Consider the following 14,914-nt stretch of genomic DNA (forward strand, 5'->3'; position numbering starts at 1 on the left):
CCCCGCTGGCAGAGCTCCGGCCCCTCCCGTGTCCTGTATAACCGTTGTAGAGTCTTCTGCTTTTTCTAGGTTTGCTTTATTTTTTTCCATAAAGGCCTGAGCCTCTATGGGTGTATTAATTCTAATTCTTGTCTCCTCCCAGAATATCAACATCCCTTCAGGCATCAACCATCTAAACCACACCCCTTTCTGGTATAATTTATTCGCCAATTGCGAATAACTTTTCCTTTTCTCCCTAATTTTTTTTGGGATCTGCTTCAAGATGGTTATCTCCCTATCGTGGTATGTCAATGTTTGCCCCCTTTGTACACCCAGAATTGCGTCTCTTGTGCTTTTCCTAAGGAATTTAATATGAACCTCCCTGGGTACATTATGTGTCCTAGCATATGCTGAATTCACTCTATAGGCCAGGTCTATCTCCCACTCCATCTGTTGTTTGTCTTTGTGTATGTATTCAGCTAAGATGTTGGTCATAATGTCCCTTATATTTTCCCCATCTGTTTCTATAACATTTTGAAATCTAAGATAAAAGGACATTTTCTCAAACTCTGTTTTCATTTGTTGAATATCAAGTTCTTTGTTACTCTTCTGTAAAACTTCCACCACCCCCTCGCCTCCACCACCCCACCCTCCACAAGGTCCAGTCTCTGCGAGTTCTTATAAATTTGGACTTGATTCTCTTTAATTTCTTCCTTCATTTCCTTTAGCTGTTTCTTAATTTCTTCCTGGCCCTGTATGAGTTGTTGAAGCATTTGCAGCAAATCCACCTCTGTGCTCTTAGGTTGCATCATTTCTGTAATCTTTGACTGTGTGGCAGGGCTGGATGTTGCAGATGTCGGTGCAGAAGTAGCAAAGCCAGGTTTTCCAGGTGGTGGTCTTTTTGGAGACATAGTTTATAAAACAGAGAAGTCAGTCAGTGTAGAGACTGGACAGCTGGAGAAGTAGAGCAGGCAGATGAGTCCAGGAGGCAGAAAATCCAAACAAGTGAGAGTTTCTTTAGTCAATCTAGCGTTGAGAAAAGGTTTCCTCTCCAGAAGGTTCAGGAAATAGCAATCCACAAGAGATTCCTCTGGGTAGTACGGAGACAAAGACCGGAAGCCTGAGTTTTAAAAGTGGAGTCAGGTTTCACAGTTCATGAAGACAACGGAAGTGTGCCATCTTGCCCTGCCAGCTTTGGGCTCAGAGGCATAATAAAATTTCAAAAGTTCACAAAGTTCTCAGGTCATCAACAAGTTATAAAACTAAGTCCAGTGAAAATCACTTTTATAGGGGTGAGGCATCAGTAGTTGGCTCTCCCCCCTCCTCCATCCTCCTAGGGGCAAAAGCAAAAAATTTTCAAGCCGCTTGTCCAAGGGGGGGTAAAATCCCCCCCCTCTAACCGCACCTCCAACGAAGCTCTGAGAGTTTAACTTATAATCTTGCTGAAAAGTCCATCAATTCAACAAAAAGGGAATGGAGAAAGGAAGCATCTCACCATACCGCCGCTGCTTCCTTCAATTTCACGCTGCCCGATATGTATATGGGGCGAGACGCAGGCGCGCCCTCCGAAACTGCTCCCCGGTGCCTAGAGCAAAGCGGAGGAGCCCCCACCAGCCGCCGCCGATGCCAGGGCCCTCCGCGAGCCGCTACCTTGGCAGGACGCCTCTTTGGGGCGTCCTGTGCCCCCCCAGAAGCGGGGGAAGCCCACCAGGAGAGCGGGAGCGGGCAAAGACTTGCCCGTCGCCGTAGCCACCGGAACCGGAAGTCCCTAGTATGTTTTTAATGTTATAGCATATTTAACCAATACTGCTAATAAACTATCTATTATAGCCCCCGATTTTTGTACAAATAGCATAAAAATAACTAAATGGTATTGCACATTGTATTAGAATTACTCTGTTTAGAGCAGAGGTCCCTAACCCCGTGGCCTGTTAGGAACCGAGGCACACAAGTGGAGATGAGCGGCAGGCAAGCAAGCAAGCAAAATTGAAGCCATCCTTCTCCCGTCTTCATACCATTTTACAACTGAACTCATTATTACCTCACTTGGTATTCTGTAATCAAAGTAACACTTGGGATTCTTCTACAAAGTACAGTTTGTTTCACATTTTATCATCCCCCATAAAATAGTTTTATTTGCAGTTTTAAACAATTATGAGATTGTTCATTAATATATTAAATTATAAACACTATCAATCTATGGAAGATTCCATAGATTCATGGAAAAAGATTTTTTTTTTGCCTTCCATAATCTACTTTTTAAGAGATTACTGGTTTGTATGGGCATCCAAACTTCTTGGATACAGAAGCTATCTATTAGCATTCTTTTACAAAGTGTGTGATATATTCTAAATTAATTTCTGATATCTCTAAATATTTCTTTACTTAAAATAGTAAGTGTGCTTTGGAGAGGGGGACTGGTATAATTAGATAGAAAAATTTATTTCTGCCTGAATCTACTCCTTTTACCTCCTACAGTGTTCAAATTATGAAAATTCTCATGTTTCACAAAGAGTCATTCAACTCTTTTTAAAGAGATAATACATGTCATTTTCAACTATCAAAACAAATATTTCAAAAGACAACAAAATGAATGCAGGACCAGAATCGGTTTCACATCTGTTTTATATTTGGTAAATAAGTTGAATAGAGCCAAGGAAGTGCAAATGGGTTATCACATGGTTGGGTTCTGGCCGGTGTTACTGCCGTTTTGCTTGTGCGTGCTGGATTTCTGTGTGTGAATGCGCAGTGCAATAAAAATTGCTCTGCACATGTGCAGAACTCAAAAAAAAAAAGATGGCAACAGCGGCGACCAGGGAATCAGTTTGGAGGCATGTCCAACCCGGGTCGCTGCCGGTTTTGTGACCCAGGACAGCATGCTACTACCGGTTCAGCCGAATCAGGCTGAATCGATAGGAACCCACCTCTGCGTTATCATACTCTCCAAGGTATGCATAGTGTGATGCCTTTGAATCCTGTCTGGTCTTTGGTCAAAGGTTCCCTAACGCTTACCTGCCTACTCAAATATGAGAGTGACATGGACTAAGAACTATAATTAGACATCGGCCAAATTAACAAGGTCTACATCAAATGCTGGGGAACTTAGAACAATAACGATAAATGGACTACTGGAACAAACCATACATGAAAGAGACAAGAGAACTCAGAAGTGATGAAATACTACTACAACCGTAAACCTAATTGTAGAGGATATTTGAAACATATGAGGGAATTATGGACAGAAGACTCATATCCATACTAACTCAGAAGCAGCTAGTTACTCAACTCTTCAATGTAGTGAAGAGGAAGCCCTGGGCTCCTTGCTGCTCTCTGAGATTGTTTTCTTGCAGACATTTTATTGCCAAACTAGATAACATCATTAGTGCTAGTAAGGAATGAGATTTGCTGTCATTTTATATTCTAGTGGCTTGCCTTGTCAGTGTTAATAGAAATGGTTTTCCATAGAGCCCCAAGAAAGAATCAGGCAAATCATCATATCACAGACCAGAAAATGAGAAAAAAACCAACTACCAAAATAAACTATTCTTCATCCTACCAGCAGACAAAGGTTGACCCATTGGTATCATGGGCAGATCATAATTTATACAAAAAGTGAAAGAATTAGTAGAAGACAAAGAACACAAATCCAATGCAAAAACTATAGAGAACTGGATTAAGAGAACACTCAGCAACCTCATCAAGGAAGATAAAATCACCAATGACCAGTGGCAGAGGAAAAGTAGTGAACCTGTCCTCCAATGCTTCCATGGATGCCCACAAATGCACAAGCCAGATATATCTTTTCGTCCAAACGTATCGTTATCATGGACCCCAACCTACAACGTCACCAAAGAATTAACAAAAAAGTCTGGACACCTCACAGAGGGAAGCAAATGTCGTGTCTCCAAAGAATCAAAGATGTGACAATAGATAAAGATGAAATCAGCGTCTCACTTGATGTCACAGCACTTTTTACATCCATAGACCCAGAATTATCCAAAGAATCCATAAGAGCACCACTACACAACACAACAGACCTAACCAAATATATCAAGATTTAAATATCCAGAATCATGGATCTTATCAATCTTTGCCTAACTATGTACTTCCAGTTCAATGGACAACTATATCCAGAAATCAAAGGAACATCCATGGGATCACCACTTTCAGGACTAATAGCAAAGACCATAATACAATGCTTGAAATCAATAGCACTCCCATACATACAACCTAAAGTATGGATCAGGTGTGCGGTTAACATCTTTGTCATAATAGAAGAACCAACTAGAAAACAAACACAAAACCATCAACATCATCTTCAAAGGAATAAACATTCACAAAGGAAGAAGAAAACAACAATACACTACCCTTCTTGGATATCCTCATCAGCAGAGGCAGTGATGGCAAATTAGAAACACAAGTCTATAGTAAAACTACCGATACCAATCAGGTGCTCCACTACTTCAGGAACCCTGAACATCTGAAACAGAAATAGATCATCTACACAACACCTTTCAACAAAATAGATATCCACCTAACTTTATCAAATTGTACCTGACCACTCAATTCAATATAGCACAACCAATGCAAGCTGTAAAAAAGATAACACTGCCATATATTAAAAACCTCTCAAAAACCACCAACTGACTATTACAACTGCATGGCATCACAGTAGTATGGAAATCAATTAAAGCCCTCCAAAACATCCCAAGTCAACCAAAAATCTCAGCAGCCCCAGAACAAAAAACGGAAGTCATCTACAACATACAGTGTTAAGGAATGCAACAGGCACTATGTAGGACAAACAAGCAGAAGACTAGCATAACACATGCAGTAACACCAACTAGCAGTCAGAAGACATGATGAAAACTCTTTACAGTCACAACACATGGACAGACTTAAATATAGTTTTAACTAGAAAACTATGAGCATCCTAGACCAACCCAAGTCCAAAAACCGCTAAAGAATTCCTGGAAACCCGGCACTAAGCCAAATTGACCATCAACAAGTACATAGAAATAAACAACAAACATACCGTTCAAAAAAGACAATTAAATGCCAAAAAGAAAACAAAAAAGACCAAAATACCTCCTTACCATTAGACCAACAATCAAGAATCAAACAATAACCCAATCAAGGAACTGCTAAACAAGGTAACAGTAAACAACAGCCCAATTAAGGAACTACCAAAACACTTCCACCAACACTGACAGGGCAAGCCACTACAGACAGTCCTCAACTTATGACAATTGAGACCAAAATTTCCACTAAGTGAATTGCAACCCATTTCATAATCTTTTTTTGCCACAGTTAAGCAAATCACTGTAGTTGTTAAGTGAATCATGTGGCCATTAAACAAACCTGGCTTCCCTCATTGATTTATTGCTTGCTGGAAGATCACAAATGGTGATCACATGACCAGAGGACAGTGCAACTGTCATAAATACATGCTAGTTGCCAAGTGCCTGAATTTTAATCACATGACCATGTGGGAATGCTGCAACTACCATACATGTAAGAAGTCACTTTTTTCAGTGCCATTGTAACTTCAAATGGTCACTAAACAAATGGTTGTAAGTTGAGGACTACCTATAAATATAAAATGAGAGCAAACCTTGCTCCCTACTAGCACTGATGTTATCTAGTTTGGTAATGAGACAACTGCAAGAAAACAATCAGAGAGCAACCAAGGACTCACCATTCAACTGTAAGCTACAAATATTATCTTCTATTAAACAGGAAGCTGCTCTTACCACTGGAGATAGACAAACTACACATTACATCCTAGAGTCAAGAAGATGTGGAAGAACAACTGGATATGCAGCCAAACAGCTGAAGCTGGAACAGCACTGCCACTCCCTCCATTACAGAGGACAGCAGCTGATATATGGCATAAAACAATAAATAAACTAGCTACAATCAACACTCAAAACCAATTACCTGGGCTCAGCAGCAATGTACCATCAGAAAGCCTGAAGATGCTAGTAGAACCCTCAAAACAATCTCTACTACCACTGTAAATCAATGCAATGAACTGATATATGCTACAGTTGCTATAATCCTGGGGAGATGTTTGGTTACACAACCAGAAGAATAGCAGAGTATAATCCCCCTGGAAAATGAGATTGGAGACTAAAATCAGGGCAACTTGGAGAGAAGTTAGTCAGCTGGTAGAGCTACTACAGAATGGTGTAAAGATTAAGGATAAGCCATGCTACTGAAAAAAAAAACAGAAGGTTCTGACCCTAACTGAAGCCAGAGAGATTGCTAAACAAAGGCTCACAGCACTGACTACCAGGCTAAAGAGACACACTAGAGCCGTGATGGCGAACCTATGGCACGCGTGCCACAAGTGGCACGCGGAGCCATTTGTCAGGGCACGCGAGGCGCTGCCCTGTCAGCTGGCCAGCGCGCGTGCGCGCTAGCCAGCTGAGTTCACCTTTTTAAAAGCTATTTTTCGCCTTCCCCAGGCTCCAGAGGCTTTATAGGAGCCTGGGGAGGGCGAAAAGAGCCTCCCCCGCCCCCCCGGAGGCTTCAGGGAACGTCCCGAGGCTTCCCTGACGCCTTCGGAGCGCTTAAAACCAACTTCCGAGCAACCCGGAAGTGACTTCCGGGTTGCTCGGATGGTCGTTTTAAGCGCTCTGAAGGCTTCAGGGAAGCCTCGGGACGGTCCCTGAACAGGCACGAGACGTGCGTTTCCATCGCCCGGGCCCGGATCGCCTCCACTGCGCGGCGCCTCAGGCTCGGCGTCCTTGCGCCCGGCCTTCACATCGCTGCCACTGCCACCGCCGCTAGGACGCCGCCCTCGCCTCCTCCTCCTCCTCCTCTAGCCGCGCCATCGCAAGGATTAAGGCGAAAGGGGGCGGGGGCGGGGAAAGCGAAGGGGGCTTTGTTGTCCTCCTTCTCCTCCTCCTTTCCCCCACCGGCTCGAACGCGGCGCCAGGGCCCGGCAGACAGCGAACGAGTCGGAGCCTGCCGACTGGAGGAAGAGGGTGAGAGGCGGGTCCTGTGAACGGGGGCAGCAGCGGCGACAATAGTCGTAACTTGCCGGCTGGCCGCCCCGGCTGGGAGACAAAGGAGGGGAAAGGCGGCAGGCAGCCGAGTTGCAACTATTGTCGCCGCTGCTGCCGCCATTCGCAGGACCCTCCTCTCACCCTCTTCCTCCAGTCGGCAGGCTCCGACTCGTTCGCTGCCTGCCGGGCCCCGGCGCCGCGTTCGAGCGTTCCGTGAAGCCTCCGGGGGGGTGGGGGAGGCTCTTTTCGCCCTCCCCAGGCTCCTATAAAGCCTCTGGAGCCTGGGGAAGGCGAAAAAATCATGCAAAGCCCCCTTCGCTTTCCCCGCCCCCGCCCCCTTTCGCCTTAATCCTTGCAATGGCGCGGCTACAGGAGGAGGAGGAGGAGGCGAGGGCGGCGCAGCTGAAGCCTGACGGACTTCCCTTCGGCCGACCCCGTCCTAGCGGCGGTGGCGGCGGTGGCGGCAGCGAGGTGAAGGCCGGGCGCAAGGACGCCAAGCCTGAGGCGCCGCGCGGTGGAGGCGATCCGGGCCCGGGCGATGGAGACACACGTCTCGTGCCTGTTCAGGGACTGCCCCGAGGCTTCCCTGAAGCCTTCAGAGCGCTTAAAACGACCATCCGAGCAACCCGGAAGTCCGGATTGCTCGGAGGTTGGTTTTAAGTGTTCCGAAGGCTTCAGGGAAGCCTCCGGACGGTCCCTGAAGCCTCCGGGGGGGGGGGAGGTTTTAAGTGTTCCGAAGGCTTCAGGGAAGCCTCCGGAAGTTCCCTGAAACCTCCGGGGGTGGCGGGGAGGTTTTAAGTGTTCCGAAGGCTTCAGGGAAGCCTCCGGACGTTCCCTGAAACCTCCGGGGGTGGCGGGGAGGTTTTAAGTGTTCCGAAGGCTTCAGGGAAGCCTCCGGACGTTCCCTGAAACCTCCGGGGGTGGCGGGGAGGTTTTAAGCGTTCCGAAGGCTTCAGGGAAGCCTCCGCACGTTCCCTGAAGTCTCTGGGAGGGCGGGGGAGGCTCTTTTCGCCCTCCCCAGGCTCCTATAAAGCCTCTGGAGCCTGGGGAAGGCGAAAAAATCATGCAAATTGGGCGCGTTGTGCGCGCATGCGCACTGGGGGCGTGTTGCATTATGGGTGCGGCACGCCCGCACACGACCCTCCCGCGCTCCCCCCACTTGTGGCACGCGAGCCAAAAAAGGTTCGCCATCGCTGCACTAGAGGTTAAGAAGATAAATGCCCTGTTCTCCAAAGAACCTTCCATGTTGTACTCCCAAATGCAGTGTTACAACACAGTAACAACAGAAGAGAAACTGAAGAGCATTAGAAGAACATTAGAAGAACATATGGGAAAAAGAGAAGACACATAACAACAATGCAAAGGGGCTGCAAGACCTGAGACAAACCACAGTACTCTCCTAGAACAAGAACCAATCACCATCATAGTGGCAGAAATCCAATAGCAAGTCAAAAACATGAAGAGTTGGACAGTACCTGGCCTGGACATGATCCACCCTTACTAAAGAAACTAACAGCACTGCATGAATGCCTAGCAGCACAGATGAATCAGCTGCTATCAGCAGGATTCCCACCCAAACTGGCAAACACAAAGAAAAACAGTGCTGTTAATGAAAGAACCTTGTAAGCAAACACTACTATTCAAATAGCCTACCTCACAACATGGAAGGTCTTGGCAGGTTGATTTTAAGCTGTATGCCAGGGGTCGCATCGTCATGGAGGTGTCATGTGACGTATTGTGACTCTCCCCCTTCGCTAAACTGGGCATGGGCGTGGCCAGTGCATGACACATCCGGCCCGCAAGCCAGACGTTTGACACCCCTGCTGTATGCTAAGAGTGAATGAGACATCAACTTGCCTGTGTCAGTGGGGACATTGGCATGTCATTTAGATTGAAGAATTATAACCGGATGGTATACAAAAGAGGCAATAAAGCTAAGGCTGATTCAGCAAGCCACATAGCAGACATTATGTGCCCTGCTGGTAGCTACAAGTACCTTGGTATCCCACAATCACAAAGAAGACAGCAACATTCAAGTACCAACAAGGATAAAACAATTCCTGAAAAGTCAATCAATTGGAAGAATAAGATCCACACCATCAACAGGCATGCCCTATTGCCCTACCTCCTATCAGATACCTTGCCTATACAGGGAACCGGCCAAAGGGAGACATGGTTACTGATGTGAAGCCTCAGAAGCTCCCCACAATGTGTGGAGGTTTCCACCTCCCAGGAATTGCACATCAGCGAGAAGATGAGAGAAATGTCTGCTACAGTAGCAGACATGAGAGGAAGATCAAGCAGAAAAGTGCCATGGGTAGACAAGGCAATACCCTGCATTGCATGTAGTTCGGACAGCTGAGGTAACCAACATTAGGAAACCCAGGACTGGGTTAGACTGAAAGATGCTGAGGCACTGATCATAGCAGCCCAAGAACAGGCACTAAGCACCAGATCCATTGATGCAAAGATCTACCACACAAAATTGAATCAAAGGTGTAGACTGTACAGAGAAACCTCAGAGACAGTCCAACACATAGAGGCAGTTTATAAGATACAGGCAGGAACAGCATATACTGAACTGGCATAACCAAGTAGCTGACATTGTATACAGGAACATATGTACAGTGTGTGAACTGGAACTCCCAAATCAGATGGGAGATTCCACAAAAGGCCGTGGAGAATAAGAGGACTATGTTCCTGTGGGACTTCCAAATCCAGATGGACAGATCCAGGCAGGTACCAGGCAATCAACTAGACAGCATGATAGAAAAAGCAGCAGAAGAACTGCCAAGTGACAGCAATATTAGGAAGAAAAAGTATGAAAAGCTGGAGGCGTATCAGAGCCTAACGGAGGAACTAGAAAGGACGTGGAAAGTAAAGGTCAAAGTGACTCCAAAGCTGGAACAATGGCTCCAACAGATTCCAGGAACAACATCCAAAGCTATCTCTCCAGAAGTGTGCAGTGCTAGAGGACCCTCAAATTTTCAGGCATCTGGTACAGGACCTGAGATTGAGGAAACACATACCACCCAGAGGAGTGAGAAAGAATTGTATCTAATTATTATTCCAAATCAGATCAAAGAACTTTTAAAAAACATGTAGAATGGAACACTGGAAGAGATGCAATAGAATGGAGAGGCAAATTGATAAATATCTTTTTCTTTTGAGCAAGTTACTGTGGAATTAAATGGTTTCTTCCAATATACCACATTGTAACTGAACATTATGTAACATGATGTTACATGTTGTTTATTATATAGTTTTTAAGGCTAGGGAAAACTTGCATACATATTTTGACTGTGGTAAACAAATATTGGCTTTTTGTTTAGAGAGAAAAGAAACAGAAATTAAGATATGTATAACTCACACATTGCACAAGTTTTCAAACATAGTTTTGTAATTTATTCTTTAAAATTAAAGAAATTTCCAAAATGTTAAACCATTTGAAAAGTAAAGTTCAAACCTAAAAGCATTGTGCTGAGCTTTGATATGCAATAAAGGAGTTCCACAAGGATATAAAGCTGTTTTCCTGTGTCCTGTATGAAGCTGTCAATGGGAAATTTTGTAATTAATGTTTATTTTATGGATCAAAATAATTTTCTTAGAAAACTCAATAAATTTAAAGTAAGATTTTAAATTTAGAAATAATGTGAAAATATTTTGAAATATCAGAAAAAATTAGGAAAATATGACTGTTATTTTATTTTTGAAGAATGTCATAAATTCAATAAAACTGTTGTTTCTGCCTAAACAACCAAACTATATACTGAGTTGCTTAATACTTTCACTGATGGCAATGAAAGAGGGATGTTCAGGATATCCATGCAGGAGATTAGTATTTTAGGGTAATTTTTTATTGCTAGATTCGGTAGATTTCAAGTGTGTGCTTTCCATCCCATCACAATTTATTTATAATCTGTTTAAATATATCAGTCCCCAAAAGATAATAAGGCAAAGAAACATTTCCCAAATACCTACACTTTAATATTATTTGCAATAACTTTTCTTAGCAGAAAGTAAATATTAAAAGACAACAAGGATTAAAGGATCAAAGTGCATCATCTTGATATCTCCTACATTGAATAGTTTTTGTTCCAATTCATTGTAGTAACCTTTTTACAGTTTCCTTTAAAATGCAGTTAAGAAAGTGATTAGGATTGTACATATATACTATTAAATCTGATAGACAACACCTATAATACATATATTATAACAAAGAACATTTACTTTGTTTTCTGATACTATATTATTTTCTTGAGAAAGCAGATATAAATGTTTATATTAGTAAACCTTTGCCAAATACAATATAGTGACTTGAAATTATATTCACCCCCAAACCTATCTCTGAATTTATCAAGTTTTTTAAAAAACACTCCAAAGCCTCACATCTTAAGAATGAATTTTTTTTTTGCACAAAGACTTTAGAGTTTTGCTAAATAAGTTTGCCGTACCCTTTTTCAAATGGTATCTAAGTACTGAATGATACAAATGAACCCAGCTATCAAAAATGTTTAGTGTATATTTTACATAACTAAAATATTATTTATTGGTAAAGAATTGTGGTTTGCTTTTTTTAAAAAACATTGAATTTTTCACAAATAAAACACTGTATGTTAAGAACTACTCTTTACTGCAACATCATTACAGTACTTAACATATGGATAAATGAAGAAACATCTATGCTTTTACCTAATCTATCTATAAAGAGGAAAAGTTGGAAATGAACTGCTACACTTGACATTCAGATAAGAAATCCAATGATAGAAAACAACCAGACAATACTGGCCATAATGTAGTCTCAGTAATGGAATAACTTATTATCAAAGACACATACATTTGGGCAAAATCTTTTTAAAATAAAAACAATGCTCAACACTGTAAGACCTGCACTTCAATTTTATCTTCAAAATAACTGATGCTTCTACAGTACAAGTAGCAAGCATATAATAAAATTGTTAAAACTGCATTTCATAAAATTGAGATATTATTTTGCTTGTCATAACTGAATAAAGAGCATCTGTGTATAAGCACTCACCTATAACAGTCTCTTACTCATCGGTAGCTATGCTATTTATGCAGGATTCTTAAAATGGCGTCTGACAGCACTGCATTGCCTCATTCCTATACAGAGGCTAAAATGGTAGCAATTTATTCAATAACTATGACCTTTTTTAAGCAGTAAAATTTTTAAAACAGTTAAATAGCAAAAAAAAAAATCATTACACAATAATAAAATATCCCCAAATAGTAAACTAAAATGCCCAAGATTAATTTATTAAGGAAATCCTTAGATTCTAAGAACTGATTCTTCTTGCAAAGCCTAATGTATTTTAAGATTAAAAATAACTACTAATCTGATGAAAGTAAAAGGGATGAAATGCTATATAATAAATTAAGTCATCCATTTTTTAAATATAAGAAATGTACAATAATGTTCAGAAATATTAGAATTCATCAGGAAATTATGTATCAACACTTGGCTAACAAAATAGCAATACTTCAATCCCAGGAGAAAGTGGAGTGTTTAAATCAAATGTTTTCACAGAAACGAATTGCACAATCCCAAAATATAACTTGTTTAACAAATCATCTAGCTTTGTAACGAATTCTTAGCTAGTTTCATAAATGTTACCTTAAAGCTTCATGTTTTAAATAAATGTATGAAATACTGTAATTCCTTGGGTTGGTTCTTAATATTGTTAGCAGTCTGTAGCAAAAGTTATTAAAATCTGTGGTATGTTGCACAGTCTGTAGAAGAGCTAAAATTCTGAATCCCTCACTCCCAATGGCCAATCTGATTACCTATTATAATTGATACTACTAAACTGTCCCATAATGCTGAGATGCTATGTAAGATTTTAATCTGTCACTCTTTGCCCAACATACTCCAGGGCACTGACTATTTACTACTTACTTATATGCCTACAATGCACCTGCTTTACAATAAGTTGAATTTCTTGCCAAGTATAAAACAAATGTAGTCCCTTTATTGAAGATGTACAAAAGTGATACTGAATGGTAGGTGTTAATGAGAATTTATTTCTATGCATACACACAATACAACATGCACGCATACACACAAACACACACACACAAGTGTCTGTGTACACCAAACACTGCAACCTGGGTTATCTTACAATAAAAAGAGAACTGAAGTGTAAAAAAAAAGATTATACAAAATGACGATAAATTTACAAACAGTATTTGTAGTGAAAATGTGTCAGGATATTCTAAAAAGTTCTTCCAAAATTAACGAAGTAGAAGAGTGTGTATGTGTATGTGTGCGCACGCAAGCACTTGTGTGAGGGAGGGAGGGAGAGAGAGTAGGATATTTGTTTTGAAGGTCACAGTACTGTTTCCTTTTCAAGAGTGGCTAAATACTGTGAAAAACTTTCTAGAAATGCAAGTTATTTTACCCATTTCTATTTGGTTCTCAAATAATCAACACACAGATTGAATTGTCTAAATGTGATGTAATCTGTTACCTCCTCCGTGCATGTATGTCCGTGCATGTATGTCTTTGTATATGTGTGTATTTGGATGTCTATGTGTTTGCACATGTTTTATGTTTTATATGTTTTATTGTACGCCGCCCCGAGTCCTGTCTGGAGAGGGAGCGGCTAATAAATTCAAATTTATTATTATTAATTTATTATTAAAGGCATGTGTATTTTAACTCTGTGCCATTTTATTGCAATATTTAATTTTAAAAAGGGACCGAGGGCTAAATCCTAACAGTAAATTGAATTTCTATTGACCAAAATAAATACATAAAAAGGAATACTGTGCCAAAATAATTATTTCAAAGGAGCCTATTTCAGCTATGTTATTCAGTGAAATTACAATCAATATTCAAATGCTCTAGTTCAAGTCTATTAGGACAGGAGTGTAAGTGTTCATCTAATTATATAGTCACTCTTGGTAAAGGAAACCTGCATCATCTTGCTTAAAGCAGAGTGTGATTCTTTGCATACCATTCTTAAATGTGACATATCATAAGCAATCAAATGTGATTAAGGTATTTAGTAAAAATATGAACATTATGGAATACTTGAGCTTGGCTCAGTTTCTGTACTGTACTTAAAATGGAACAAAGATGAGAGAAATTTCTGGAAGGCCTTTCTCAGCCTTGCTATAATATCTGTCAATCTTTAACCTATTCTGTTTTTATTGGTCAGGCTTTCAACAGAGCAACATGATTGGGCTGATCCGGGAACAACACTGCTGTCTCTCCTTGCCTCAAACATCTTGCTGCAATGCAGACATTTATATTTTGTGAACTAAGAAAGAATTAGCATTCAAATAATTTAAAGGGGTGAACTTCGGGGAATTTATGATGCTGTGTTTCATTATGTGCACAAGGATAGTCCATGCAAATAGGCTTTTCTTTGTCAGCAGTAGCTCTGGAGATGCAGATCTTGAGACACATCTTTCTTCAACAAAACCTAAGGGAGCCATTTTAATTCAAGCATTCTGAGTTCAGCTCACTTTTCTCCTGTTTCTTCATAAGACAGTATGTTCTAATGTTAAGATTCCACACCCAGCTGCTAATGTGTAATGCATGTCTGCAAATACTATATGTGTCTGGCCACAATTTTGACAAACAAAGCAGTAAAATGTATTTATTAGCTATATCTTGGTAGCATTTATATATATATATATACTAATCAGTTCTATAACAGAGAAAAACTGGGTAAGTAACTTTAACTCCTCCAGAAACAGATTGTAGGGGGATGGGAGAGGAAATACAGTGATTAGGCATTTTTAATGATTTGAAGGATTCACTTTAAAATCAGCCACAAACCTGGGTTAAAGACAATAGCAAAAGGGATAGTTTATCAAGTTCATGATATCCCTGAATAAGCTGTGACAAGGAAATATTTCTCAAAACTTATTTGTGCCAGAGCACAAGCTGGATT

The 14,914-nt window shown here is 41.1% G+C and overlaps 1 protein-coding gene across 12 annotated transcripts in view; it reads right to left on the bottom strand.

Moving 5' to 3' along the window:
• ZMYND8 (zinc finger MYND-type containing 8) overlaps positions 1–14,914 on the bottom strand; it is a 120,360-nt gene that overhangs the window by 82,387 nt on the left and 23,059 nt on the right. The window lies entirely within an intron of this gene.

This window comes from Natrix helvetica (assembly GCF_964273705.1).
Source record: "Natrix helvetica genome assembly, chromosome: 3".
Classification (NCBI taxonomy): Eukaryota; Metazoa; Chordata; class Lepidosauria; order Squamata; family Natricidae; genus Natrix; species Natrix helvetica.